The sequence below is a fragment of the Mustela putorius genome, unplaced genomic scaffold (genome assembly GCF_011764305.1).
Source record: "Mustela putorius furo isolate JIRA1106 unplaced genomic scaffold, ASM1176430v1.1 tig00003913_pilon_pilon_pilon, whole genome shotgun sequence".
Taxonomy (NCBI): domain Eukaryota; kingdom Metazoa; phylum Chordata; class Mammalia; order Carnivora; family Mustelidae; genus Mustela; species Mustela putorius.
In genome coordinates this window covers 8163592-8191075 of record NW_025422060.1, presented here as the reverse complement: position 1 = coordinate 8191075, position 27484 = coordinate 8163592, and the positions used below count along the sequence as shown (strand labels likewise).

Genomic DNA, 27484 nt, shown 5'->3' with positions numbered 1-27484 from the left:
GTTGTCATTTCCATGGCTTGGGAGGTTTTTTTTGTTTTTTTTTTTTTGTTTTTCTCCCAGTAGCTCTGGGTCTCATCCAGCCTTTTGGTGCTGAATCATTCAGGAAACCATTCTGCATGGATTTGGCCCTGCTGCCCACTTCCTCACACATCTCTGCCTCTCAGGGGTTTAAAATAATGACAAGGAACAAATGATGGAATAATGGAACAAAGACAAGGGCAAAGAGACCTTGGGCAATTTGGGCTGAGGCTTACCCACCCCTGCCCAACTCCCCCCGCCCCCAAGAGTTCCTGAATCATACAGAGAATAAAAGAATCCCTCCTTCTGCCCTTGCCTGGGTCAGAAAACACAGCACAATGTAAACATTCAGAACTGACAAATTGTATGACCATCTGATCCCTGGATCTCCATACCGATAGTGAACGTTCCTGAGCAGTGCACCTTTGTAGGTTCTAGAGAACTTATCTTTCCAGGGTCTCCCAGGAAGCATTTTAGAAAAAGTTGGGTAATCATTTTGCAGAGAGCTGATCTGTTCATTTCTGCCTGGAGGGTTGTAATTGGCAGCAGTCCAGTAGATGGCGTGAAAAGGATCTTTGACAGGGATTGCTGAGAGCTCGGACTAGTAATCATAAATTGGTGATCTGAGAGTGGTGTGAGAAGCGCGAGGTATGAGCAGTGAGGAGCTTGGGGGAGGGGGGAGGACTTGGGTATCGGGTGTTCTTCCTGTCCCTTGGCTCTCCCTTCATTCTTCAGTTGCAGGCGGTTTCCCCTCCAAACCCATACAGTTGTCAGCTGTTGTCTTTGCATCTCCATTAGTCCAGGACCCCTCTGGAGATTAAGGCTTGGGAGATTTTCCTGCAAAGGGCCAGATAATAAATATTTGAGGCTTTTTGGACCATGCAGGCTATGTTGCAATGACTCAGCTCTGCTACCGTGGCACAGAAGTAGCCACAGACAATATGGAAACAAATGAATGTGGCTGCGTTCCAATAAAACTTTATTTGCAAAAGTAGGCAGGGGGCCTGATTTGGTCCACTGACCGTAGTTTGCTGCCCCCTGGTTGAGATTTTAATCCTCTCCTTTTTTTCATTCTCTTATTTGAATCCTAAGCACAGGAACAAAGTGTTAAAAAGGAAAGCTGTCGGTCTATGCTGTTTCTTTTGGACTTGCCTTCCCTCATTTTTAACATTTCAGAAAATACACTTTGTCTTGTCTTTATAGCTGGTTATTTAAATTGAAAGCAGCTGTGGAAGGCAAGAATCCTAAGTATTTGCTATGTCTGCTGCCATGAAATAGTAATTTTTAATGCACTTTTTGTTTAGTTACATACAGAGTTTATTGGTATATCACAGAATAATTCAGGAAAATGTTATACCATACATTGCCAGGCATGGTATAATAAGTGCTTCTGGTTGGAATGAGTGCATTTACAGGAGCTGAAACCGTTTAGAAATTTAAAAATCATTTAGAAGTGACCTGATGGTATATGGATTCTCTGTGGTGATTCTGTGTGGTCAATCTAGATGGTAACAAGGACGCATTCCTTTATCTTTCATATTCTTGTGAAACATTCTTCTAGCATCTGAGAGTCCTAGGGGAAGTGGAGAACACATAGAAAGGTTTGAGGTAGAGGCACAGGTGAGAAACTGTCCAGGTTTGTCCTGTTGTGGGAGATAGGCGACCACCCCAAAGACCATACTAAGAGCACTCAGCCTCACAGACACAGGGAGGCCCATTCTGGCGTCCTTCCCTGTCAGCCTGTGGTCCTAAGGATAAAGGAGAATTAGCAACTAGTGAGCAGTCTTGTAGTTCATGGTAGCTGGGCACAACCACCCGACTCCCCCTCCCCCAGCTCCCACTGAAATGCTCAATGGCCGCACGCAGAAGAATGTCCTGAAACTATTTAAGACAAAATGCCAAAGGGAAACAATTAGAACTGATGGCGTGATCCAAGTGGCTTGTTCTCAGTCTAACGTGGCATGATCCCAACTCTGTTTAAGTATTGACCTGTACCCACAGACACAGTCCTAGGATGAAATACATTAAAATGTTAACAGTGGCTATCTCGGTACAATAGAATGACTGACGATTTTCTCTTTCTTGGTCCCATAGTTTAAAAAAGTTTTTCTGTGATAAACAAGCATTGCTTTTATGGTTCCAAAGGTGTTATTTTGAAAAGATGAAGAAGAGGTATCTTTAGCCCACCTTTGGTCTCGCTGAGAATAGGAGTGTAGGCTCCCCATCTACCCTGAAGCAGGCATCCCATTGGTAATGTAAAGTTTCCCTGAGAAAGACATCCCTGCCATAGGCTAATGCTGGGCCACACAGAACTCTGCTGGGCGAGTTCTTTCCCCTCCTGAGCCAGTCAGTGGTGGTGATTAGGAGTCTGTTGTTTTGGGGTCCTGATAGTATCGTTTGTTTCTCTTTTGTTCTTCTTCAAAGAAGATATGGCAATACCTAATTCAGCTTGACTCATTCTTTCCCCACCTCAGCTTACCAAAAGCTACCACAAAGCTAAATGAACAAATGACATCTTTTCATATATGTTTTAAAAGCAAATTTATAAAGAAATTAATTTCATTTGGAAAGCAGCCCATTTCTTCTTAAAGAAACACATGTATTTGAAAGCATAGCTCTTGTGTAGAAATTCTTGCTGCCTTAAGAGGTGATGGGCAGGATTCAGGTGGCTTTCTTGAGAAGCTGTTGATAATGGCCTCCTCAACTTTGTAGGGTTAGCCTTATTCTTAGGGCGAAGAGTCTCTCCACTTGCAACCATAGCCCACTTTCCACACAGAGAAAGACCTTCTGCCTGGGAATGGGTCCTGGGTCACAGTTTGGATTGGTGACATTGGACAAGTTACCAAGATTCCTTCTGTGTCTTTCTACTCCGACTCAAACCATATCCAGCTCAAAGAGAGGCTGCGGGGATCAGGAATGACATATTCACTAAGGAACTCCAGTCCCCCAGTCCATCCCGTCTTAACTACCCCTGAGTAGGGAACACCTGGCCCCTTGGAGAATGTTGATGTCTTAGCAGTGATCACTGCAGTGCTACCAAGAGGACAGATCTCATTGCATCCCACTCTGTCTGCTTTTATTGACTGTTTTAAAATGTAGTTTTTGAAGAATGTCATAAAATAGAACTTAACCTTCTCTTCGATATTATGTTGCAACACAATATTGGATTCTGTCCTTCTAAAGTTTGAACAAACATGTTAAAACCCAGTACTCTTGTTGTAATAGAATTTGCTTAGATGCTTTGATCCTGTTCTTGGTTGAAGAATCTGCTGTACCTTCTAGAAAGAGCATGACTTAATGAAAGAGTGGGTATAAAGTGCTTCCCCTAGTATGTGGCCATAGGAAAGCCTCAGTAAGTTATACAGATAATGTCTGGTCATATATAACATAAAAAGTCCTGTGACGTCACCTGTGCCCACCTTCCTTTCTCTTCAAAGGGGCTCATTTTGGCCAGAAGAGGGCACTGTTGAATGTGTGGTCTCCCCCTTGCTAAGGGTGGCAGCTCCAGGGGACCAAAGCCTTCTATTAAATGACAGATGTTTTGGGAATGCTTAACTGGGTTCAGATTTTTCAGGGTATGATTCAAATGGCCAGCATGACGAGTCTACAAGGGCAAAGGTAAAGCAGGCCTTGAGGGGTCTGTCATGTGACAAGGGCAATGAGTATCTTGCCAGTGTCGTGTGATACTTGGTGTGTGCTGTGCAGATGTGATGTATGGTTGGAGGCTCTGTGGAAAGTAGCATGGAGATGATCTGGGGAACGGTTATAGAACTTCCAGACACAACTGGGCAAGCCCAGCCCTCCAGGAGGAAGGAGGAACATGGCAGAGGCCCAGAGATGAGAAAAAAGCAAGACAACCAGGAACCAGGTTGTTCTGAGCATAAAGTGTGTGAACAGAAGAATGAAAAGTAAGATGGGAGATGTTGGCTGAGTCCAATCACAGAGTTTAATTAAGGATTTTAAAGATTGACCTTGATATCAGAGTAATGGCTAACATCTAGTGAGCATCTATGCTGGACCAGGAGGTCTTCATCTGTCAGAAATGCCATAATGAAATTCTACAGACTGGGTGACTTACAGGCAACAGAAATGTATCTTTCTCCTTTTGGAGGCTGAAAGTCTGAGATCAAGGTGACAGCCCCATTGGGTGGGGAGCCTCTTCTGGGTCACAGATTGCTAGTCAGAACCTCATGGGATAAGAGGAGCAAAGGAGTATCACTCCCATCTGTGAGGGTTCTGCTGCCAAGACCTAATCATCCCCAAGGGCCCCACCTCACAGTACTATCATATTGGGCATTAGGATTTCAGTATTGGCATTTTGGAGGGGATACATTCAAACCATAGCATGGGGTGTGGTTCTAAGCATTTTACAAGTAAAACTCATGAAATCTTTGAAACAACTCTGTGAACCGCCACTATCCCCACTGAGATAAGTAGGGCAGGTTGGGTTCCTGTTTTTTTTTTTTTTTTTTTTTTTTTTAAGATTTTATTTATTTATTTGACAGAGAGAGAGGGATCACAAGTAGACGGGGGCGGGGGGGAAGCAGGCTCCTGCTGAGCAGAGAGCCCGATGTGGGGCTCGATCCCAGACCCTGAAATCATGATGTGGGCCAAAAGCAGAGGCGTAACCCACTGAGCCACCCAGGTGCCCCTGTTTGCTTATTTTTTTGGAGATTTTTTTAGTTTGAGATTTTTTAGGTTGCTTCTGGAGAAGGGGTGGGAAGGAGAGGAAAGAGCGGGATTGGGCAGAGGAAGCTGGACTGCAGTGCAGTCTAGCAAAGGCCGTAAACTACCCCATGGGGAGCTCCAAGGCTGAGTTCCCTTCAGCCATGTTTGAAGTTTGGATGCGGGTCCTGCTCTTCATTCCCTTGTGTCAGCCAGTCATTGGATGTGGGTGCCCAGGAATGAGGTGCGGCGACCTCTGGTGAGGTGGCTGTCTGAGGGCAGGGGCAGTTTCTGGAGAGACTCAGTGGAGGGCTGTAGGGCCAGCAGGATCTGGGTGGTATAGCACAGATCCCACCACCCTGAGTTTAAGAAGCTTGCTCAAGGTCACACCACTCATCAGTGGAAGAGGAGGAACTGAAACTAAAGTAGCCTGACCTCAGAGGCTGGCCATTTCACCATTGTACTATACTGCAGTGTATACAGTGGGTTTCGATGGAGATTTTGAAGTAGGAGTAAACTGCAGCTCAAGCCTTACTTTGGCGACCTAAGTCTTACTGGTGACATGAAGAGTAAGTAGGGGAAGAGGGATTTGAAGGTTTTGTTTTGTTTTGTTTTTACAATAAAGGAAATACTCACATAAAAGAGAAAATTCTGAAAGTATGAAAGCATACACAGTGAAAATCTCCTCACTCCTGTTCCCTTGATCCCTGGATACAGCCATCCTTACCAGTTTCTTCTATCTGCTTCCAGACACAGTGTATGTATACTTGGGTATAGACAGATATGGATACCTTATTATATTTTCATACTCTTGTATCACAAGATTCACACTGCTCCAGGCCTTGATTTTATAATCAGAACATAACCTTGATATTGCTACAGTACCAATTATATACAGCTGTCTTTTTCTTTCAGATGGAAGAGGTGTTTCCGTTGTATGATTTACTATAACTTATTGAACCATCCCTCTTGATGGGGAGTTTTGGATTGCTCTCAATTTTCTTCCTGCTGCCCAGCTTTATTGAGATAGAATTGGAATCTAACATTATATAAGTTCAAGGTGTACAGCATGTTGATTTGACTGCTTTATATGTTGCAAAATGATTACCACCTGAGCATTAGATAACACTTTCATCATGTCACATAATAACCCCTTCTCTTTTGCAGCGAGATCATTAAAATCTACCCTCTTAGCAACTTTCAAGTATATAATACAGTATCATTAACTAAAATTACCATCTTTACATTAGATTCCTATAACTTATCATCTAATAACTGGAAGCTTGTAACTTTTGACAACACCTCCCCATTTCCCCAACCTCCCAGCCCCTGGTAACTGCTGTTCTGTTTCTCAGAATATGTTTTAGCTTTTTTTATATTCTACATGTAAGTTATATCATACAGGACTCACCTTTCTCTGACTTATTTCACTTAGCGTAATGCCTTGAAGGTCCATCTGTATTGTCACAGATTGCTAGATTTCCTTTCTCACAGTGGGAATAATAATCCATTGAGTATGTATACCATATCTTATTTATCCATTCATCCTTCGATGGACACTTAAGTAGTTTTCATATGTTGACTATTTTGACTAATGGTGCAGTAAACATGGGAGTGAAGATACCTCTTTAAGATTGTTTTTATTTCTTATCTCTATATACACAGAAGGGGAATTGCTGGGTCCTATTGGTAGTTCTATTTTTAATTTTTTGAGTAACCTCTGTGTTTTCCATGGTGGTTGTAGTAATTTATATTCCCACCAGAAGTACGCAAGTGTTCCCTTCTCTCCACATCCTCACCAACATCTGTTATCTTGTCTTTTTGATAGTGACCATTCTAACAGATTTGAGGGGATATCTCCTTGTCGTTTTGATTTGCATTTCCCTGATGAATAGTGATTGTTGAGCACCTTTTTGTGTACCTGTTAGCTATCTTCTTTGGAAAAATATCTATTCAGATCCTCTGTCTATTTTTTAATTAAATGGTTTTTTGCTATTGAGTTGTAGGAGTTCTTTATATATTTTGGTTATTAACCCCTTATTTGATAAATAATTTCCAAATATTTTCTCCTATTCCATAGGTTGGCTTTGTTTTTTTACTTTAAAAAAGTTTTAATTGAAGTAAAGTTGATATATATTTCCTGCATACAACATAGTGTGTCAGTGATTATATACATTATGAAATGCCATGATAAGTGTATTACGATATTATTGACTGTATTTCCTATCCTCTACTTTTAATCCCTGTGACTGACTTCTTTTATAATTGGAAGTTTGTAGCTCTTAACCCTCCACCCATTCTGCCCATCCCTCTACTTCCTCCACTTTGGCAAGCACCAGTTCTCTGTACTTATTCAAATTCTCTGCCCATTTTTAATTTAGATTATTTGCTTTTTTGGTATTGAGTTGTAACAAGTTCTTGATATATTTTGGATATTAATTTCTTATCAGATAACATCATTTGCAAACATTTTCATCCATTTGGGAGATCACCTTTTTATCTTGTTCATGGTTTCCTTCACTGAGCAAAAGCTTTTGTTTGTTGTAATCACAATTTGTTTCTGCTTTTGTTTCCCTTGGCTGAGGAGACAGGCCCAGAAAACTAACTGCCAAGGTCCAATAGATTACTGCCTTTGCATTTTTTTTAGGAGTTTTAAGACTTCCAGTCTCATATTTAGGTCTGTAATTCATTTAGAGTTTTTCTTATGCACGTAGTTATCCAGTTTTCCCAGCACCATTAACTAAAGAGACTGTTTTTCCGCAGTTGTATATTCTTGTTTCTTTTGTCATAAACCACACATTTATGGTCAATTAAGTTATTTCTATGCTCTCAACTCTGTTCTATTGATCAATTTTTGTGCCAGTACCAAACTTTTTGTGCCTATTTTTGTGTCAATTTTTGTGCCAGTACCATACTGTTTTGATTACTATAGCTTTGTAGTATATCTGGAAATCTAATACTGTGAAACCCCCAGGTTTGTTTTTTCTTAAGGTTGCTTTGCCCATTTAGGGTCTTCTCTCCATACAAATTTTAGGATTCTTTTTTTTTTAAAGATTTTATTTATTTATTTGACAGAGAGAAATCACAAGTAGACAGAGAGGCAGGCAGAGAGAGAGAGAGAGAGAGAGAGAGAAGCAGGCTCCCTGCTGGGCAAAGAGCCCGATGCGGGACTCGATCCCAGGACCCTGAGATCATGACCTGAGCCGAAGGCAGTGGCTTAACCCACTGAGCCACCCAGGCGCCCCCAAATTTTAGGATTTTTTTGGTTCCAGTTCTGTGAAAACACAACTTGTATTCTTTAAAAAGATTTATTTATTTGAGGTGGGGAGCAAAGGGAGAGAAAGAGAAAATCTTAAGCAAATTCCATGCTGAGTGCAGATCCTGACTCAGGGCTCAGTCCCCTGACCGTGAGATCATGACCTGAGCAGAAATCAAGAGTTGGATGCCTAACCGACGGAGCCACCCAGGAACTCCAACACTATTTGTATTTTGATAAGGATTGCTATTGAACCTGTAGATTACTTTGGGTAGTATGGGCATTTTAATAATACTCTTCCAGTCCATGAGTATAGTATATCTATTTATTTGTGTCACTTTTGATTTCATTTATCACTGTCATAGTTTTCAGAATAAAGGGTCCTTCTACCTACTTGGTTAAATTTATTTCTAAGTATTTTATTTTCTTTGCAGCTGTAAATGTGATTGTTTTATTTCCCTTTCTGCTATTGCTGCTATTGCATTATTAGTGTACCAGAACACAACAGATTTCCTGTATTGATTTTGTATCCTGCAACTTTATGGATTTATAAGATCTAATCATTTTTTGGTGGAATTTTAAGGTTTTCTATTTATAGTGTCATGTCCTCTCAAACAGAGATAAACAATTCTTCCTTACCAATTTGGATACCTTTTGCTTTTCTTGTCTGACTGTAATGGTGAGGATTTCCAGTACTATGTTGAACTAAAGTTCCAGGACTATGTTGAGTGGACATCCTTTCCTTGTTTGTGGTCTTAGGGAAAAGCTTTAAGCTTTCACCATTCAGTTTGATGTTAGCTGTGTGTTTGTCATATATAGCCTCTATTCTTTTGAGGTATGTGTTTTCTATACCTATTAAGGGTTTTCATTATGAAGAGATAGTGAATTTTGTCCAAAGCTTTTTCTGCGTGTATTGAAATGATCATATGCTTTTAATCCTATATTTTGTTAATGTGGTCTATCACTTTGGTTGATTGGGATTTATTGACCCATCCTTACATCCTGGGAATAAATCTCACTTGATTATTGTGAATGAAACTTTTAATATATTATTGAATGTGGTTTGCTAATATTTTGTTGAGGATTTTTACATCTATGTTCATTAGGGATATTGGTCTAATTATGCTTTTTTTGGAATGTCTTTGTTTTGTTTTGGTATCAGGGTAATGCTGGCCTTACAGATTATATCAGGGTAATGCTGGCCTTGTGGAATGCTGGACTTGTGGAACAGCTTTTCTGTTACTTATACTTTTTGGAACAGTTTGAGAAAGATAGGTATTAACTATCCTTTAAATGTTGATAGAATTCACATGTGAAGCCTTCTGGTCTGGAATTTTTTGATTACCCATTGAATTTTGTTACTAGTAATTAGTCTTTTCAGATTTTCTGAGATCATATGTAACAGGCAAAAACATTTAAATTTTCTTATTGCCTTTGTACAAGAATCAGTGCATATCTAAATAAAACTGAATTTGTTAGACAAACATTTTTGCATATGCTGTCTTCTCTTTCTCTTTCTTTGCTTTTACCTTTTGTTTGACTTTCAACAGTTCTGCCTCAATAGCTTTATCTTCCAGTGCTATCTCCTGAGCTTTCTTAAGATCAGCCAATGCTTGATCATATTCTTTTAATCCTTGCCATCCTTGAGCTCTACGGTACAGTGCTTTGGTATTGAATGGGTCTACTTCAAGTGCCTCCAAATAAATGTTGATGGCTCCCTGCCAATTTGACATGTTCAGTTTACAAGCACCAATATTCAGCGTGCCGCTTAAAGCTATAGGTTACGGCTTTGATCTATCCGCTGGCTCAATAACAGTCTTTGAATCCTCCACATATCTTAAAACTTTTGTGTATTTTTTTAAAGATTTTATTTATTTATTTGAAAGAGATTACAAGTAGGCAGAGAGGCAGGCAGAGAGGGTGGAGGAAACAGGCTCCCTGCTGAGCAGAAAGCCTGATGGAGGGCTCAATCCCAGGACCCTGGGATCATGACCTGAGCCAACAGAGGCTTTAACCCACTGATCCACCCAGGCACCCCAAAGATTTTATTTATTTATTTGACAGAGAGAGAGAGATAGCAAGCAGGCAGAGAGATAATTGGTGGGGGTGGAATTTTGTGTAATTTTAAAATAACCATCTCCCAGTTCTGAGATTTGAAAAAAGTATTCCCAATATTTTTTGTCTTCTGTTATTTACTTTTGCAGGTTTTTCACCTTTCACTTCTACATTTTCTAGTATCCTTGCCACACCCATTCCTTTAATTACTTGGCCAAATACCACATATTTCCTATCCAAGTGAGGAGTCAGGATAGTTGTGATGAAGAACTGAGAACCACTTGTATACTGCAGCTTGCATCTGCCATGTTTGAAAAACCTTCCCAATCACACTAATCGAAATTTTCATCTTCGAATTTAGCACCATAAATACTTTCTCCACCTGTCTCAATTTGATTTGAGAAGTCTTTGTCCTGAATCATAAATTTCTTAGTAATTTGATACTAAGGGCATCCTAGGAAATGGACAGTTTTCCCGGTGGTGGGTCCAATGCCTTTTTCTCTTGTATGCAATGTGTGAAAGTTTTCTGCAGTTTTGGGTACATATCTGCAAACAATTCTGAGACAATTCAACCAACTTATTCACCTCTAATGTCCATGTCAAGGAAGGCTCTGAGGTTACTGGGGTTGGAGGTCGTAGTTTGGGGGGATGAGAGTGACATTTTGAATTGCAGATGCACTTGGGAGTGAACTCGGAGAACCTTGTGCACAACCAGCAGCTCTTTTCTCCTCCTTCACTTGCAGTCTGTGTCTTTAGGTGTAAGGTGAGTTTCACATAAGCAGCATACAGATGGGTCTTGTTTTTTTAATCCTTTTGGTCTGTATGTCTTGAGTCCATTTATGTTTAAAGTAATTATTGATAAGTATATACTGGTTGCCATTTTATTCATTGTTATCTGGATGTTTTGTAAATCTGTTTTTCTCTTTTGCTCTCCTGTTTTGTGGGTTGATGGTTTCCTTTACAGTTATGGTTGGCTCCCATGTTTCCTTTCTCTTATGTATTTACTTATTTATTTATTTTTGTATCTGTTACAGGTTTTTGGTTACCCTCTGGTTTATGTATAACATCTTATGTATATAGCAGTCTATGTTTAGTGGCTGGTCACTTAAGTTTGAACCTATTCTAAAAGAATCAATTTTTAGTGCTGTCTCCACATTTTATGTATATGTCACGCATTACATATTTTTACTTTGAGTATCTTCTGACTAGATTTTATAGATGTAATTATACTAGTTTTGTGTGTTCACCTCTATACTGCCTTTATAAGTAATAAATCTATTACTTTTTCTATATGTTTGCTTTTACCTGTCAATTTTTTTTCCTTCTGTAACTTTCTTCTAGTTACGGCCTTTTCTTCTCCAATTAAATAAACCTGTCAGGTAGAGTATTCTTTGCTGTAGGTATTTTGCTTTCAGCACTTTGAAAATGTTGTGCCACTCTCTTCTGGCCTGCAAAGTTTCTGCTAATAAATCACATGATAGCCTCAGGGAGTTTCCCTTATATGTAACTATTTTTCTTTTATTGCTTTTAAGTTTTTGTCTTTACATTTAATCTTAGTTATTTGAATTATTATATGTTTTGGTGTGGACCTCACTGAATTCATCTTATTAGGAGTGGTCTGTGTTTCCTGGACCTGGATTTCTGTTTCCTCCCCCAGATTAGGGAAGTTGGTAGCTATTAGTTATTCAGATAGGTTTTCTGCTCCTTTGTCTCACTCTTCTCCTCCTGGGACCTCTAGAATGGGAATGTTATTATGCTTGATGAGGTCACAGAGGCCTCTTTAACCTACCCATTTTAATATTCTCTTAAGCTTTTATTTTGTTAGTTTCAGGTGTACAGAGTGCTTTACCAATTGCATACATCACCAGCTCCTTCCCAACAAGTACACTTTTTAATCCACATTGCCTGTTTAACAATTTCCTTCCCATCCCCAACCTCCCTTCTGGTAACCATCAGTTTGTTCTCTAGTTAAGAATGTATTATTTTGAATCTTTTTCTTCCCTTTGCTCATTTCTTAAACTCCACATCAGTGAAATCATATGGTATTTGTTCTTCCCTGAATGATTTCTTTCACTTAGCATAATATTCTGTAGCTCCATGTTGTTGTAAATGGCAAGATTTCGTTCCTTTTGGTGGCTGAATAATATTCAATATTACTCATACATAGATGTATGTATATATCCATCTCACATCCTCTTTAGCCATTCATCAACTGATGGACACTTAGGCTGCTTCCATATCTCCACTATTATAAATAATGTTGCTATAAACATAGGGGTTCAGGTATTCCTTTGAATTAGTGTTTTGGTATGCTTTCAGTATGAGTAGTATGATTGCTGAATCATAAGGTAGTTCTATTTTTAACATTTTGAGGAACCTTCATACTGTTTTCCATAGTGCTACACCACCAGTTTTCATTCTCACCAACAGTGAAAGAGGGTTCCTTTTTCTCCACATCCTTGCCAACACCTGCTGTTTCTTGTGTTGTTGACTTTAGCCTTTCTGACAGCTGTGGGGTGATATCATGGTTTTGATTTGTATTTCCCTGATGATGAATGATGTTGAGAATTTTTTCATTTGTCTGTTGGCCATCTGGATGTCATTTTTGGAGAAATGTCTGTTCATGTCTCCTGCCCATTTTTTTTAAATTTTTTATTTTTTATATTTTTATATTTTTTATATATTTTTTATAAACATATATTTTTATCCCCAGGGGTACAGGTCTGTGAATCACCAGGTTTACACACTTCACAGCACTCACCAAATCACATACCCTCCCCAATGTCCATAATCCCACCCCCTTCTCCCAAACCCCCTCCCCCCGGCAACCCTCAGTTTGTTTTGTGAGATTAAGAGTCACTTATGGTTTGTCTCCCTCCCAATCCAATCTTGTTTCATTTATTCTTCTACCCACTTAAGCCTCCATGTTGCATCACCACTTCCTCATATCAGGGAGATCATATGATAGTTGTCTTTCTCTGCTTGACTTATTTCGCTAAGCATGATACGCTCTAGTTCCATCCATGTTGTTGCAAATGGCAAGGTTTCATTTCTTTTGATGGCTGCATAGTATTCCATTGTGTATATATACCACATCTTCTTGATCCATTCATCTGTTGATGGACATCTAGGTTCTTTCCATAGTTTGGCTATTGTGGACATTGCTGCTATAAACATTCGGGTGCATGTGTCCCTTTGGATCACTACATTTGTATCTTTAGGGTAAATACCCAATAGTGCAATTGCTGGGTCATAGGGCAGTTCTATTTTCAACATTTTGAGGAACCTCCATGCTGTTTTCCAGAGTGGCTGCACCAGCTTGCATTCCCACCAACAGTGTAGGAGGGTTCCCCTTTCTCCACATCCTCGCCAGCATCTGTCATTTCCTGACTTGTTGATTTTAGCCATTCTGACTGGTGTGAGGTGATATCTCATTGTGGTTTTGATTTGTATTTCCCTGATGCCGAGTGATATGGAGCACTTTTTCATGTGTCTGTTCGCCATCTGGATGTCTTCTTTGCAGAAATGTCTGTTCATGTCTTCTGCCCATTTCTTGATTGGATTATTTGTTCTTTGTGTGTTGAGTTTGCTAAGTTCTTTATAGATTCTGGACACTAGTCCTTTATCTGATATGTCGTTTGCAAATATCTTCTCCCATTCTGTCAGTTGTCTTTTGATTTTGTTAACTGTTTCCTTTGCTGTGCAAAAGCTTTTGATCTTGATGAAATCCCAGTAGTTCATTTTTTCCCTTGCTTCCCTTGCCTTTTGCGTTGTTCCTAGGAAGATGTTGCTGCGGCAGAGGTCGAAGAGGTTGCTGCCCGTGTTCTCCTCAAGGATTTTGATGGATTCCTTTCGTACATTGAGGTCCTTCATCCATTTTGAGTCTATTTTTGTGTGTGGTGTAAGGAAATGGTCCAATTTCATTTTTCTGCATGTGGCTGTCCAATTTTCCCAGCACCATTTATTGAAAAGTCCTGCCCATTTTTTAACTGGACTGTTTTTGAGGTGTTTGATTTTTGTCAGTTTTTTTTTAAAAACATATTTGGATACTAACCATTTACTGGATATGTCATTTGCAAATATCTTCTCCCATTCCATAGGTTTCGTTTTAGTTTTGCTGTTTCTTTTTTGTGCAGAAGCTTCTTATTTGGATGTAGTCCAAAAAGTTTATTTTTGCTTTTGTTTCTTTTGCCCCAGGAGACCTATCCAGAAAAAAATTGCTATAGCCAATATCAGAGAAGTTACTGCCTGTGTCTCTTCTAGGATTTTTATGGTTTCAGGTCTTTGGATCTTTAATCCATTTTTAATTTATTTTTGAGTATGGTGTAAGACACTGGTCAGGTTCATTCTTTTGCATGCTGTTATCTAGTTGTCCCAATATCATTTATTGAAGAGACAGTATTTTTCCCATTGGATATTCTTTCCTGCTTTCTCAAAGATTGACCATGTAATACTGGGTTTATTTCTGGGACTTCTGTTCTTTTCCATTGATCTATGTATCTTTTTTTGTGTGTGCCAGTGTCATAATGTTTTGATTACTACAGCTTTGTAACAGAACTGGAAGTCTGGAATTGTGCTATCTCCAACCTTGCTTTTCTTTTTCAAGGTTGCTTTGGCTATTTGGGGAGACTTTTGTGATTCCACACACATTTTGGGGTTTTTTGTTCCAGTTCTGTGAAAAATGCTGTTGGCATTTTGATAGGGATTGCATTATATGTGTACATTGCTTTGGGCAGTGTAGACATTTTAACAATATTTTTCTTCCAGTCCATGAGCATGGAATGTCTTTCCATTTCTTTGTGTCCTCTTCAATTTCTTTCATCAGTATTTTATAGTTTTCACAGTACAGGTCTTTTACCTATTTGGGGTTAGGTTTATTCCTAGGTATCTTAGTGTTTTTGGTATGCTTGAAAATGGCATGGTTGTTTGATTTCTATTTCTGCTGCTTTGTTATTGGTGTATAGAAATGCAACAGTTTTCTGTACATTGATTTTGGACCTGGTGACTTGAATGAATTTGGGCCAGTTCATCTGTTTTTTGGTGGAGTCTTGGGTTTTCTATATATCCTATCATGTCATTGGCAAATAGTTAAAGTTTTACTAATTCTTTGTTGATTTGCATGTCTCATCCCTTTTTGTTGTCTGATTGCTGTGGCTAGGATTTCCAGTACTATGCTGAAAAGAAGTGGTGAAAATGGATATTCCTCTCTTGTTCCTAACCTTAGGGTAGGTCACTTTTTCCCAAGTGAGGATGGTGTTGGCTATGAGTTGTTCATATCGGGCATTTATAATCTTGAGGTATGTTCTCTCTAAACCTACTTTGTTAAGGGTTTTTACCATGAATGAGTGTTGTACTTTGCCAAATGCTTTTCCACATCTATTGAAATGATCATATGGTTCTTATCCTTTCTCTTACTGATCTATCACATTGATTTGCAAATATTGAGCCATACTTGCAGCCCAGGAATAAATCCCACTTGATTGTGGCAAATGAATTTTTTAATGTATTGTGTTTGGTTTGCTAGTATTTTGTTGAGGATTTTTTAAATATTTATTTATATGAGATGGGAGTAGGGGCGGAGGGAAAGAGAATCTCAAGCAGATTGCTGAGCATAGAGCCAAACACAGGGCTTGATCTCATGACCCTGAGAACTTGATTTAAGCTGAAACCAAGAGCTGGACACTTAACTGACTGAGCCACATAGGTGCCCCTTTTGAGGATTTTTGCATTTATATTCATCAGAGATACTGGCCTATAGTTATCCTTTTGAGTGGTGACTTTATCTGGTTTTGGTATCAGGGTAATGCTGGCCTCATAGAATGAATTTGGAAAAGTTTCCCTTCCTTTTTCTGTTTTGTGGAATAGTTTGAGAAGGATAGGTATTAACTCTTCTTTAAATGTTTGGAATTATCTTTTGAAGCTGTCTGTTCCTGGAGTTTTGTTTGGGAGTTTTTTCATTTGTGATTGAATCTCTTTGCTGGCTATCAGTCTTTTCAAACTTTCTATTTCTTCCTAATTCAGTTTTGATAGTTTATGTTTCTGGAAATTCATCAATTTCTTCCAGGTTGTCCAACTTGCTGGCATAGTTTTTTTTTTTTTTTTTAATAATATCCTCTTATAAGTGTATTTCTGTGGCGTTGGTTATTCTTACTCTTCTCATTTGTGATTTTATTGAGTCTTTTCTCTTTTTTTTTCCTGGTAAGTCTGCCTAGAAGTTTTTCAATTTTATTGATCTGTTCTATTGTTTTGTTAGTTCCTGTATAACTTATTTCTACTCTAATCTTTATTATTTTCTCTTTTCTGTTTAGTTTAGTTGTTCTTTTCCTAGCTCCATTAGGTATATGGTTAGGTTATTTGAGATTTTTCTTGCTTCTTGAGGTAGGCTTCTATTGCTATAAACTTCCCTCTTTGTACCACTTTCACTGCATCCCAAAGGTTTTGAATCATTTTTAAAAATTTTCATTTGTTTCCATGTACTTTATTTCTTCTGTTATTTCCCACTTGACCCATTGATCATTTAATAGCATTTATTTGTGGTCTTTACAGATTTTCTCATGTGGTAGAATTCTATTTTCATAGCATTGTGGTCCGAAAAGATGGCCTATATAACTTCAGTCTTCCTGAATTTGTTGAGGGTTGTTTTGTGGGCTAATACGTGATCTATTCTGGAGGATATTCCCTGTGTACTTGAAAAGCCATTGTTTTCTTACTGATCTTCTGTTGAGATGATCTATTGATTTAAGTGGGGTGTTAATGTCCCCTACTATTACTGTGTTATTATCAATTTGCTCCTTCATTACCTGTTTTTATAATTTGAGTCCCTCCATGTTGGTGCATAAATATTTATAATTCTTATTATTATCTAATGTCCTTCTTTGTTTCTTGTTACAGTCATTGTTTTAAAGTCTGTTTTATCATCTGAAACTAATGATGTATTATCTGTTGGCTAATTGAATTTAAATTTAAAAATGATCACAAAAATAGTCTGTTTTGTCTGATGGAAGATTGGCTAGGCTGGCTTTCGTTTGACATCCATTTGCATAATAAATATTTCTCCATCCCTTCACTTTCAATATGTGGGTGGGTTTAGGTCTAAAATGTATCCCTTGTAGATAGCATATAGATGAGTTTTTAATTGTTTTTATCCCTCCTCTCACCTTTTGTCTTTTGATTAGAGGATTTACATTCAAAGTAATTTTTTAAATCTTTCTTTTTTAAAAAAATTTTTAAAAATTTATTTATTTTCAGCATAACATTATCATTATTTTTTCATCACACCCAGTGCTCCATGCAATCCATGCCCTCTATAATACCCACCACCTGGTACCCTGACCTCCCAACCCCCGGCCACTTCAAACCCCTCAGATTGTTTTTCAGAGTCCATAGTCTCTCATGATTAACCTCCCCTTCCATTTACCCAAACCCCCTTCTCTCTAACTCCCCATGTCCTCCATGCTTTTTGTTATGCTCCACAAATAAGCGAAACCATATGATAATTGACTCTCTCTGCTTGACTTATTTCACTCAGCATAATCTCTTCCAGTCCCGTCCATGTTGTTACAAAAGTTGGGTATTCATTCTTTCTGATGGAGGCATAATATGTATTTATTTTTTTTTAAGATTTTATTTATTTATTTGCAGAGAGATCACAAGTAGGCAGAGAGGTAGGTGGGTGGGGAGAGAGAAGGCTCCCTGCTCAGCAGAGGTCCTGACTCAGTCCCAGAACCCTGAGATCATGACCTGAGCTGAAGGCAGAGGCTTAAGCCACTGAGCCACCCAGACGCCCAAAAGATACGTATTTATAGCGATTACTTGTTTTGCAGTTGTTTCTGAAGATTTTCTCTCATCCTTTCTTGTTTCGATTTTTTTTTCTTATTTGTTACATATTTATTTGTGGTTTTTAAAAAAAATTTTTGAGAAAGAGTGCTACTGGGGTAGGGGGTAGTGTGAAGGGAAAGGGAGAGAGAGAAAATCTTAAGCAGATTCCCTGCTGAGTAAGGAGCCTGACTTGAGGTTTGATTTCAGAACCCTGAGATCATGACCTGAGCCAAAATCATAATTTGGATGCTCAACCCACCCAGATGCCTCTTATTAGTGGTTTTTGGTTTATGGTTGGGTTTTTATGTAACACTTTCTGTACATAGCAGTCTATATTAAGTTGAGGGTTGTTTACATTTGAACCCATTGTTTACTCCTCTCCATGTTTTTGGTATATGGCTTTATATTTAAAAATCTTTTATTTTGTGAGTTCCTTTATTTTTTACAGAAACACTCATTTATTCCCCTCCTGGCTTTTGTGTTTCCTACCTTTATACTATCACTCCTGGATTTCCTTTCTACTCAAAGAATCCCCCTTAATATTTCTTGCAGGTCATGAACTCCTTTAGTTTTTGCTTGTCTAGAAAGCTCTTTATCTCTCCTTCTAGTCTGTGTAATATCCTTGCTGGAAAAGATATTCTTGACTGCAGTTTTTCCTATTCAGTACTTTGAATATATCATGCCACTCTCTTCTGCTTTGAAAGTTTCTGCTGCAAAATCCCCTGCTAGCCTTAAGGGGTTTCTTTTGTGTTTTAATGTCTTCCTTTGCTTCTTTTAATATTTTTTGTCACTATATTTTGCCATTTTAATTACAATATGTTTTGGTATGGATCTGCCTTTGTTGATTTTGTTGGGGGTTCTGTGTGCCTCCTAGATTTGAATATCTGATTGTTTCCCCAGATAAGGGAAATTTCAGCTATTATTTCTTCAAATAAACTCTCTGGCTCCTTTTCTCTCTCTTCCTTGGGTACTCCTATAATGTGAATATTACTGCATTTGATGAAGTCAGTCATTGAGTTGCCTGAGTATTCTCATTTTGCATAATTTTCTCTCTTTCATTCAGCTTGATTACTTTCCATTACTCTGGTTTCTAGGTCATTATTTCTCTGCTTTGAAAGTTTCCAGCCTGCTGTTCTCTTCACCAAACATGTTTCTCATTTTGTTGATTAAGTCCTTTATCCCTGCTATGTTATTCATCTCTGTTTGTTGGTCTCAGTGATGCCTTCTACTCTTTTCTTAAGCCCTGTGACTATCTTCTTGATGATTACTTTAAATTCTCTATTAAGCATTTTACTCATATCTGTTTCACATATGTCTCTGGTTGTGGTCCTGTCCTGATGTTTCATTTGGGACAAATACCTCTGTCTTCTCACTTTGTCTAAGTCTCTGTGCCTGCTTCTTTGTCAGGAAAGTCAGCTAGATCTCCTGTTCATGAGGGTAATGGCTTTATGGAGAAATTCTGTAGTTCCCTGATATAGTGTTCCTTATTCCTCAGGGATTACCTTCAGGGAGTATCTCCAGTGTGTGCTGTGTGCACTGTGTTGTTTAGCACTTGCCCCTTTGTCTTTCAAGCCAGTCACCTGCAGAGGCTCTATTTGTGGGCAATGTTTTGTCCCTGGACTGAATGAGGCAATTTTTAACTAGCTATGTTCTGGCCTGCTAGTGAAATGACATTTGTCACCACCACTGTCAGAACTGATGTCCTGCAAAGTTCCTGGGTCAGGAAACATGGTGTGGGTAAGGGTTTGGGTTGATCTGAGGAATAGGGCCTGCCATGCTGGGACTAATGCAATCATGACTGGGAAGGCACTTCCACTAGAGTGGGTCGAGGGAAGTTTGGTGTAAGCAAAGTAGTCAGCCAGTGTCTGCACTACACTGATTCCTGCAGGTGGTCCTGTGGTTATGCCATGGGACCAGGGAGGGAAATGGCATCTGCCAGTTCCTTTGTTCCCTGTGAGGGATGTCTCCATGAATGCTGCCTCTCTGGGATGTACTCAGAGAGGTACAAATAACCTCCCCACTCAGATCAGTTTCCATGCTGTATATTGTGGGCTGTTTTCCCTGTCTTCACTCCAAGAGCAGCATCTGGGCTGTCTCAAAGCAAAGCCCAATGACCTTTAAAACTCCGGACTTTAAGCCCATGGGTTTCCAAAAATCAGAAAATTTGGCCTCTCTCGCTTTCTAAGCCACTTGCTGTGGGGATTAATTTCCCCTATGCACTCCTGCCTTTCACCCTTCTCTGTGTCCATGGTGATCACTATCTGTTTCTCTCTCCAAACCATGTCTCTGCACTTTCCATCTTCTTCAATGTGGCCTTTTCTCTACCTTTAGTTAAGGAGTTTGTTCTTCCAGTTTTCAGGCTTATTTCTGGGGTACGTAGGATGATTTGATAATTATCTAATTGTATTCTTGGGGTGGGGCAAACTAAGGGTCCTCTGCCTGCTGTCATATTCCCTTCTCCTATAATATACTTTCATCTTTTGGCTGCTCAGCTTGATTACTTTCCATTACTCCATCTTCCAGTAAGTTGATCCATTCTTCGGCATCCTCTAATCTCTTGTTGATTCCTTCTAGTATACTTTTCAATTCCATTAGCGTATTCTTTGGCTCTGTTTTATATTGTCCCATTGTAGAAGTTCTCACTGAGTTAATTTACTTTTCCCTCAAGTCCAGTGAGTATCAACCATATTACTTATCTGTTTCATTTTGCTCTTTTTTTTACTTTTTTTTTTCAGTGTTCCAGAATTCATTGTTTATGTACCACATCCAGTGCTGCATGCAACACATGCCCTCCACAATACCCACCATTAGGCTCACCCAACCTCCCATCCCACTCCCCTCCAAAACCCTCATTTAGTTCCTCAGAGTCTACAGTCTCTCATGGTTCGTCTCCCCCTCTAATTCCCCCCAACTCCCTTCTCATCTCCATCTCCCCATGTCTTCCGTGTTATTCCTTATGCTTCATAAATAAGCATATGATAATTGACTCTCTCTGTTTGACTTGTTTCACTCAGCATAATCTCTTCCAGTCCCGTCCATGTTGATACAAAAGTTGGGTATTCATCGTTTCTGATGGAGGCATAATACTCCATAGTATATACAAAAACATCTTCTTTATCCATTCGTCCATTGAAGGGCATCTTGGTCTTTTCCACAGTTTGGCAATTGTGGCCATTGCTGCTATGAACATTGGCACTTCTTTTCACTACATCTGTATATTTGGGGTAAATACCCACTAGTGCAATTGCAGGGTCATAGGGAAGCTCTATTTTTAATTTCTTGAGGAATCTCCACACTGTTCTCCAAAGAGGCTGCACCAACTTGCATTCCCACCAACAGTGTAAGAGGGTTCCCCTTTCTCCACATCCCCTCCAACACATGTTGTTTCCTGTCTTGCTAATTTTGGCCATTCTAACTGGTGTAAGGTGGTATCTCAATGGCTGATATCCAATATCTATAAGGAACTCCTCAAATCAACAAACACAAAAACAGATCATCATTTTGGTTTTTTACTGTGATTTTTTTTTTTAAATTTGAGATACATGTCTCTGTCTCCTCATTTTGTCTCTCTGTGCTTCTTTTTATATATTAGGTAGGCCAAATTATGTTTTGAAAATAGTGGCTTTATGTATATGGGATCCTATAGTGCCCTGTGGTCTTGTTCCCTCAGGTCACTAGAACCAGGTGCTCCAGGGATGTCCCCTGTGTGGGCTGTATATGTGCTCTTGTTGTGGCTGAACTATGATTGATGTGAGCAAGCTCATAAGTGGAGTTGGCCCTCAGCTCAGCTGGCTGCAATGATCCAGTTTACATGCTGTAGGCACACTAGTATATAGGTGTTCCTTCCTATGTGCAATTTAGAGGCTGGCTGGCTGGTGGGTGGGGTTGGTACTTAACCTGAGTTACCACTAGGTACTTACCACTAGGACTTAATACTAGGACAGCTGTGAGTATACTGAGGAGTAAGGCTTGCTCCCTGCACAGCCAGTGAGAGGCTTGGCTGCAGTAGCTGTGGGTATACTGGTGTGTGGTGTTAGCTAACCCCCACCTCAGGGCAGGAGTCACTTTGGAAAGGTGCCAGTCCCATCCAGGGCTGCCTGATGGGTGTGGTGGTGCAGGAGCCACTCTGGAGGACTGCCTGCTGGGGTGAGATTTGCAGTGCTAGCAAGGTAGACGTGACAGCCAGTGTTAACTCTCTCCAAGTGTCAGGCTGCCTAGGATGGGAAGGGCAGGAAAAACGGTACCTGTCAGCACTTTTGTTCCTGGAGGAATCTGCAGGTGGCTGCACTTCTGGCCCTCATCTTAAAATTAGTCAACATATTTTTTTTCACATATATCCTAGGTGCTTTTCAAACTGTTTGGGCTGAGTTAGTTGGAATGCTGGCTATCCTCGGGCTAATAATACATTATATGTTAATAAAAAATTAAAAATTAAAAAAAAAAAAAACACTGACTTTCAATGCCAGACATTATGGGGATTTGTTTTCCTAGTGTGAGTCCCTAGGGCAGGGGATTAGTGCCCCATGTGGAGTGTGATACCCTCTCTTTTCCATGCTTGTGATATTCCCTAATTTTGTGGTTGGTTGCACCAGGGTTTTAGTTCCTGATTGCATTTCTACCCCTTCTTACCCCTTTCAGTATGGGCTTCTCTCTACAACTAACTGTGGAGGATCTGCTCTACCTGTTTTTCAGGGAGAGTTGCAATACATGTGGTTGTCTCTGTGTGTCTGTGGGGCAAGTTGAATTCAGGATCCTTGTACTCCACCATCTACCCAGTCTAGGAGGTTTATTCATTCGGTTCATGGTTCTTTTGCTGTACAGAAGCTTTTTAGTTTGATGGAGTCCCACTTGTTTACTTTTGATTTTGGTGCTTTTCTGTTTTGGTGTTAAATCCAAAAATTCATTGCCAAGACCAGTGTCTAGGAGCTTACCCTTTGTGTTCTTTCAGGAGTTTTTTATTTTCAAGTTTTTCATCTAAGTATTTTTATTAATTTTGAGTGAATTTTTGTGTATGGTGTAAGATGGGGTTCCAGGTTTCTCAGCACCCTTTATCAAAGAAACTGTCTTCTCCCTACTACTATATATTCCTCTCTCCCTGTTGTAAATTGATAGTATATGCATAGGTTTGTTTCTGGACTCTCTTCTATTGATCTGTGTGTCTTTTTATGCCAGTATCATACTATTTGACTACTGGAGTTTTGTGGTACAGTTTGAAATTAGGAAATGTGTTGTTCCACCTTTGTTTAGAATTGTTTTGGTTATTCAGAGACTTTTTTTTTTTTTAAAGATTTTATTTATTTGACAGAGAGAGATCACAAGTAGGCAGAGAGGCAGGCAGAGAGAGAGAGAGAGAGAGAGGAGGAAGCAGGCTCCCTGCTGAGCAGAGAGCCCTATGCGGGACTCGATCCCAGGACCCTGAGATCATGACCTGAGCCCAAGGCAGCGGCTTAACCCACTGAGCCACCCAGGCGCCCCTATTCAGAGACTTTTGTGGTTACATACAAACTTTATGATTATTCCATTTCTGTGAAAAAATTCATTAGAATTTATATAGGGACTGAATTTAATTTTACAGTGTTTTGGTGTACAGGCCTTTTACCTCCTTGGTTAAATTTATTCCTAGATTTTATATACCCTTTGGTGTGGTTGTAAATGGGTTTTCTTAATTTTACAGAACTTTTTTATTCTAACAGCTTGTGGCATTTCAGGGTTTTCTAAATGTAATTATTATGTCCCCTGTAAATAGACAGCTTTTTCTACTCCAATTTGAATGCGTTTTCTTTTTGTCTAATTGCTATAGTTAGGACTTAAAAGTGGTGAGAGTGGGCATCCCTGTCTTGTTGCTCATCTTGAGGAAAATCTTAGCATTTCAACACTGAGTGTGTTGTTAGCTGGGAGCTTCTCATGCATGGCCTTTATTATATTGAGGTATATTCCCTGTGTAACACTGAGAGTTTTTAATCATGAAGGGATGTTAAATCTTGTCAATTTCTAGTTCTATGTTGAGATGATCATATGGTTTTTATCCTTCATTTTATTAATGTATCACATTGATGGATTTACAGATGTTGAACCACCTTTGCATCCTTGGAATAAATCCTATTTGATTGTGATGTATGATCTTGTGTTTAATTTCATTTGCTAGTAAGTTGAGGATTTTTTTCACAAATGTTCATCAGGGATATTGACCTGTAATTTGTTTTCTGTAGTGTCCTTGTCAGATTCAGTATCAAGGTTTGCACAAGGTGTGGTATTAATATTTCTTTAGATGTTTGGTAGAATTCATCACTGAGGCCATACGATTCTGGACTTCTGGAGGGGGTGATTAAAGATGACTGATTCAATCTCCTTGCCAGTAATCTGTTCAGATATTCTATTTACTCATGAATCACTCTTGGTAGGTTTTATGTTTCAAGGAATTTATCTATTTCTTTTCATTGTTCAGTTTCTGTGGTAAAAGTTGAAGCATCTCTTTGGTTACTGATCTATTCTGTTTGTTTCACTAATCTTTTTTTGTTGTCTTTTTATTCTCTAATTCATTTATTTCTGGTCTGATCTTTATTATTTCCTTCCTTTCATTAACTTTGTACTTTGTATTTTCTTCCTTTCTTAGTTCCTTGAGGTGTAAAGTTAGGTTGTTTATTTGAAGTTTCTTGTTTCTCAGATTTTACTGCATTCTGTAAGTTTTGGCATGTTTTTGTTTGGTTTGGTTTTGATTACCTTTGGTCAGCATGTTTACTTTTGTTTTGTCAGCAGCATGTTTATCTCCACATATTTGTGAATTTTCCAATTTTTTCTTGTAATTAATATCATTTTGGTTAGAAAAGCAGTTTAATCTGAACACTGAAAATAAATTTTAAAAAATAATCTTAATACAGGGTTGATCATGGAGAATGTTCTTTGTGCATTTCAGAAGAATATATATTCTATGGTTTCTGGATGAAATGGTCTATATATATTGCTTAAGTCCATCTGGTTTAACATGCAGTTTAAGTTGAGTGTTGCCTTCTTTTTCTGTCTGCATAGTCTACTCATTTTTGATGGAAGGATAATAAAGACCCCTATTATCATATGACTATTTATCTCTTTAGGTCTATTATTTCTGTTATATATTTGGGCGCTCCTCTGTAGGGTACATAAATATTTACAGATGTTATATCCCTTTGATGAATTGATTCCTTTATCATTATATCATGATCTACATTTATTATTGCCTTTCTCTTAAAGTCTATTTTTCTGATAACCATGTAGTTACCCATTTTTCCATTAGTTTCCATTTACATGGGTATCATTTCCCATCTTTTCACCTTCGTCTGTGTGATCTTGCTGCTGCCCCGTGGAACAATTTGTTACTTAAACTGTAACCCCTGGAGGATTTTACTAGTTGCCAAGCACATTTAGATATGGCCTTAAGAAAAACGTATACTGGCAACGGGTCTTTGGGGAGAAGGACGATGTACGACCGTGAAGCTGGGCAGCTGGGGATGCCCGGCTCGCTCAGGGCGCAACGCCACCCCTTCACAGAAGCCGGGCAGCGGGAAACGCCCGGCCCGCCCCGGGCAGAACACCGCCTGCTTCAGGGAAGCCGAGCACCCGGGAGGAACGCCCGGTCAGCTCAAGGTGGAAGGAAAACCGCCTGCTTCCCTTTTCCCTTATCGCTCCTTTCTCTTCCCCAAAGAGAAGCGCCTGTTGTTAGTTAGATGAGTCCTTTGAATGTGCTTGTTTAACTATTAACTTTATCCTCCTCCTTGATTGTCTGCAAGACAATCCCGTTTGACCTTCATCAGTCCTTCTGTTGGCTATTGTTTCTATCAAATAAAAGTGAGACTGTGGAGTTGCTCGTGGCAGCAGTCCTTTTCGACTGGTGTCCCCTGCTCCCAATCTCTTGCAGCTGACTTATTTGTGCCTAATTCTTCTCCCATCACCGACTGGAAGCAGCAGTTCTCAAAGCTGAAGTGAGTCTTTTGTAGGCAGCACAGCACATAGATGGGTTATGTATTTGATCCATTAAACCATTCCTTTTGATTAGAACATTTAGGCCATTTACATTTAATAATTGATAGATATGTACTTATTGCTATTTTGTTAATGGTTTGCTGGTTGTTTTGTAATTCCTCTATTCCTTTCTTTGTCTTTTTAAAATTTAATTATTTCACTGTTTTAAGATTCTTTGTTTATACACCACACCCAGTGCTCCATGCAATACATGCCCTCCTTAATACCCACCACCAGGCACATATTGCATGGAGCACTAGGTGTGGTGCATAAACAATGAATCTTAGAACACTGAAAAATAAAATTATAGTAAAAAACAAAAATCCCCACCACCAGTCTCACCCATCCTCCCACTACCCCCTTCCAAAACCCTCTGTTTGTTTTTCAGAGTCCACAGTCTCTCATGGCTCATCTCCCCCTCCAATTAACCCAATTCACTTTTCCTTTTCTTTTCCTAATGTCCTCCATGTTGTTCCTTATGCTTCACAAGTAAGTGAAACCATATGATAATTGACTTGCTCTTCTTGATTTATTTCACTCAGCATAACCTCCTCCAGACCCATCCATGTTGATACAAAAGTTGGGTATTCATCCTTTCTGATGGAGGTATAATATTCCATTGTCTATACGAACCATATCTCGTATATCCACTTGTCTGTTGAAGGGCATCTTGGCTCTTTCCTCAGTTTGGCGATTGTGGCCATTGCTGCTATGAACATTGGGGTACAGATGACCCTTCTTTTCACTGCATCTGTATCTTTGGGGTAAATACTCAGTAATGGAAATTGCAGGGTCATAGGGTAGCTCTATTTTTAATTTCTTAAGGAATCTCCACACTGTTTTCCAAAGTGACTGTACCAACTTGCTTTCCTACCAATAGTGTAAAAAGGTTCCCCTTTCTCCATGCCCTCTCCAACACATGTTGTTTCTTGTCTTGTTAATTTTGACCATTCTAACTGGTGTAAGGTGGTATCTCAATGTGGTTTTGATTTGAATTTCCCTGATGGCTAATGATGATGAACATTTTTTTCATTGTCTGTTAGCCATTTGTATGTCTTGATTGGAGAAGTGTCTGTTCATATCTTCTGCCCATTTTTTGATCTGATTATCTGTTTTATGTGTTGAGTTTGAGGAGTTCTTTATAGATCTTGGATATCAGCCCTTTATCTGTAGTGTCATTTGCGAATATCTTCTCCCATTCTGTGGATTGCCTCTTTGCTTTGTTGACTCTTTCCTTTGCTGTGCTTATTTTGACAAAGTCCCAAAATTCATTTTTGCTTTTGTTTCCTTTGCCTTTGGAGACATGTCTTGAAAGAAGTTGCTGTGGCCGATGTTGAAGAGATTACTGCCTATGTTCTCCTCTAGGATTTTGATAGATTCCTGCCTCAAGTTGAGGTCTTTTATCCATTTAAAGTTTATCTTTGTGTATGGTGTAAGAGAATGATCAAGTTTCATTCTTCTATACATAGCTGTCTGATTTTCCCAGCACCATTTATTGAAGAGACTGTCTTTTTTCCACTGTATATTTTTTCCTGCTCGTCAAAGATTATTTGACCATAGAGTTGTGGGTCCATCTCTGGACTCTCTACTGTGTTTTACTGATGTAGGTGTCTTTTTTTGTGCCAATACCATGTTGTCTTGGTGATCATAGCTTTGTAGTAAAGCTTGAAATCAGGC

General features: G+C 39.2%; 1 protein-coding gene and 1 pseudogene across 1 annotated transcript in view; one reads left to right on the top strand and one right to left on the bottom strand.

Moving 5' to 3' along the window:
* CCDC3 (coiled-coil domain containing 3) overlaps positions 1-27484 on the top strand; it is a 123915-nt gene that overhangs the window by 87896 nt on the left and 8535 nt on the right. The gene's annotated exons all lie outside the window — the stretch shown is intronic.
* Positions 9415-10655, bottom strand: LOC123388836 (annotated as a pseudogene).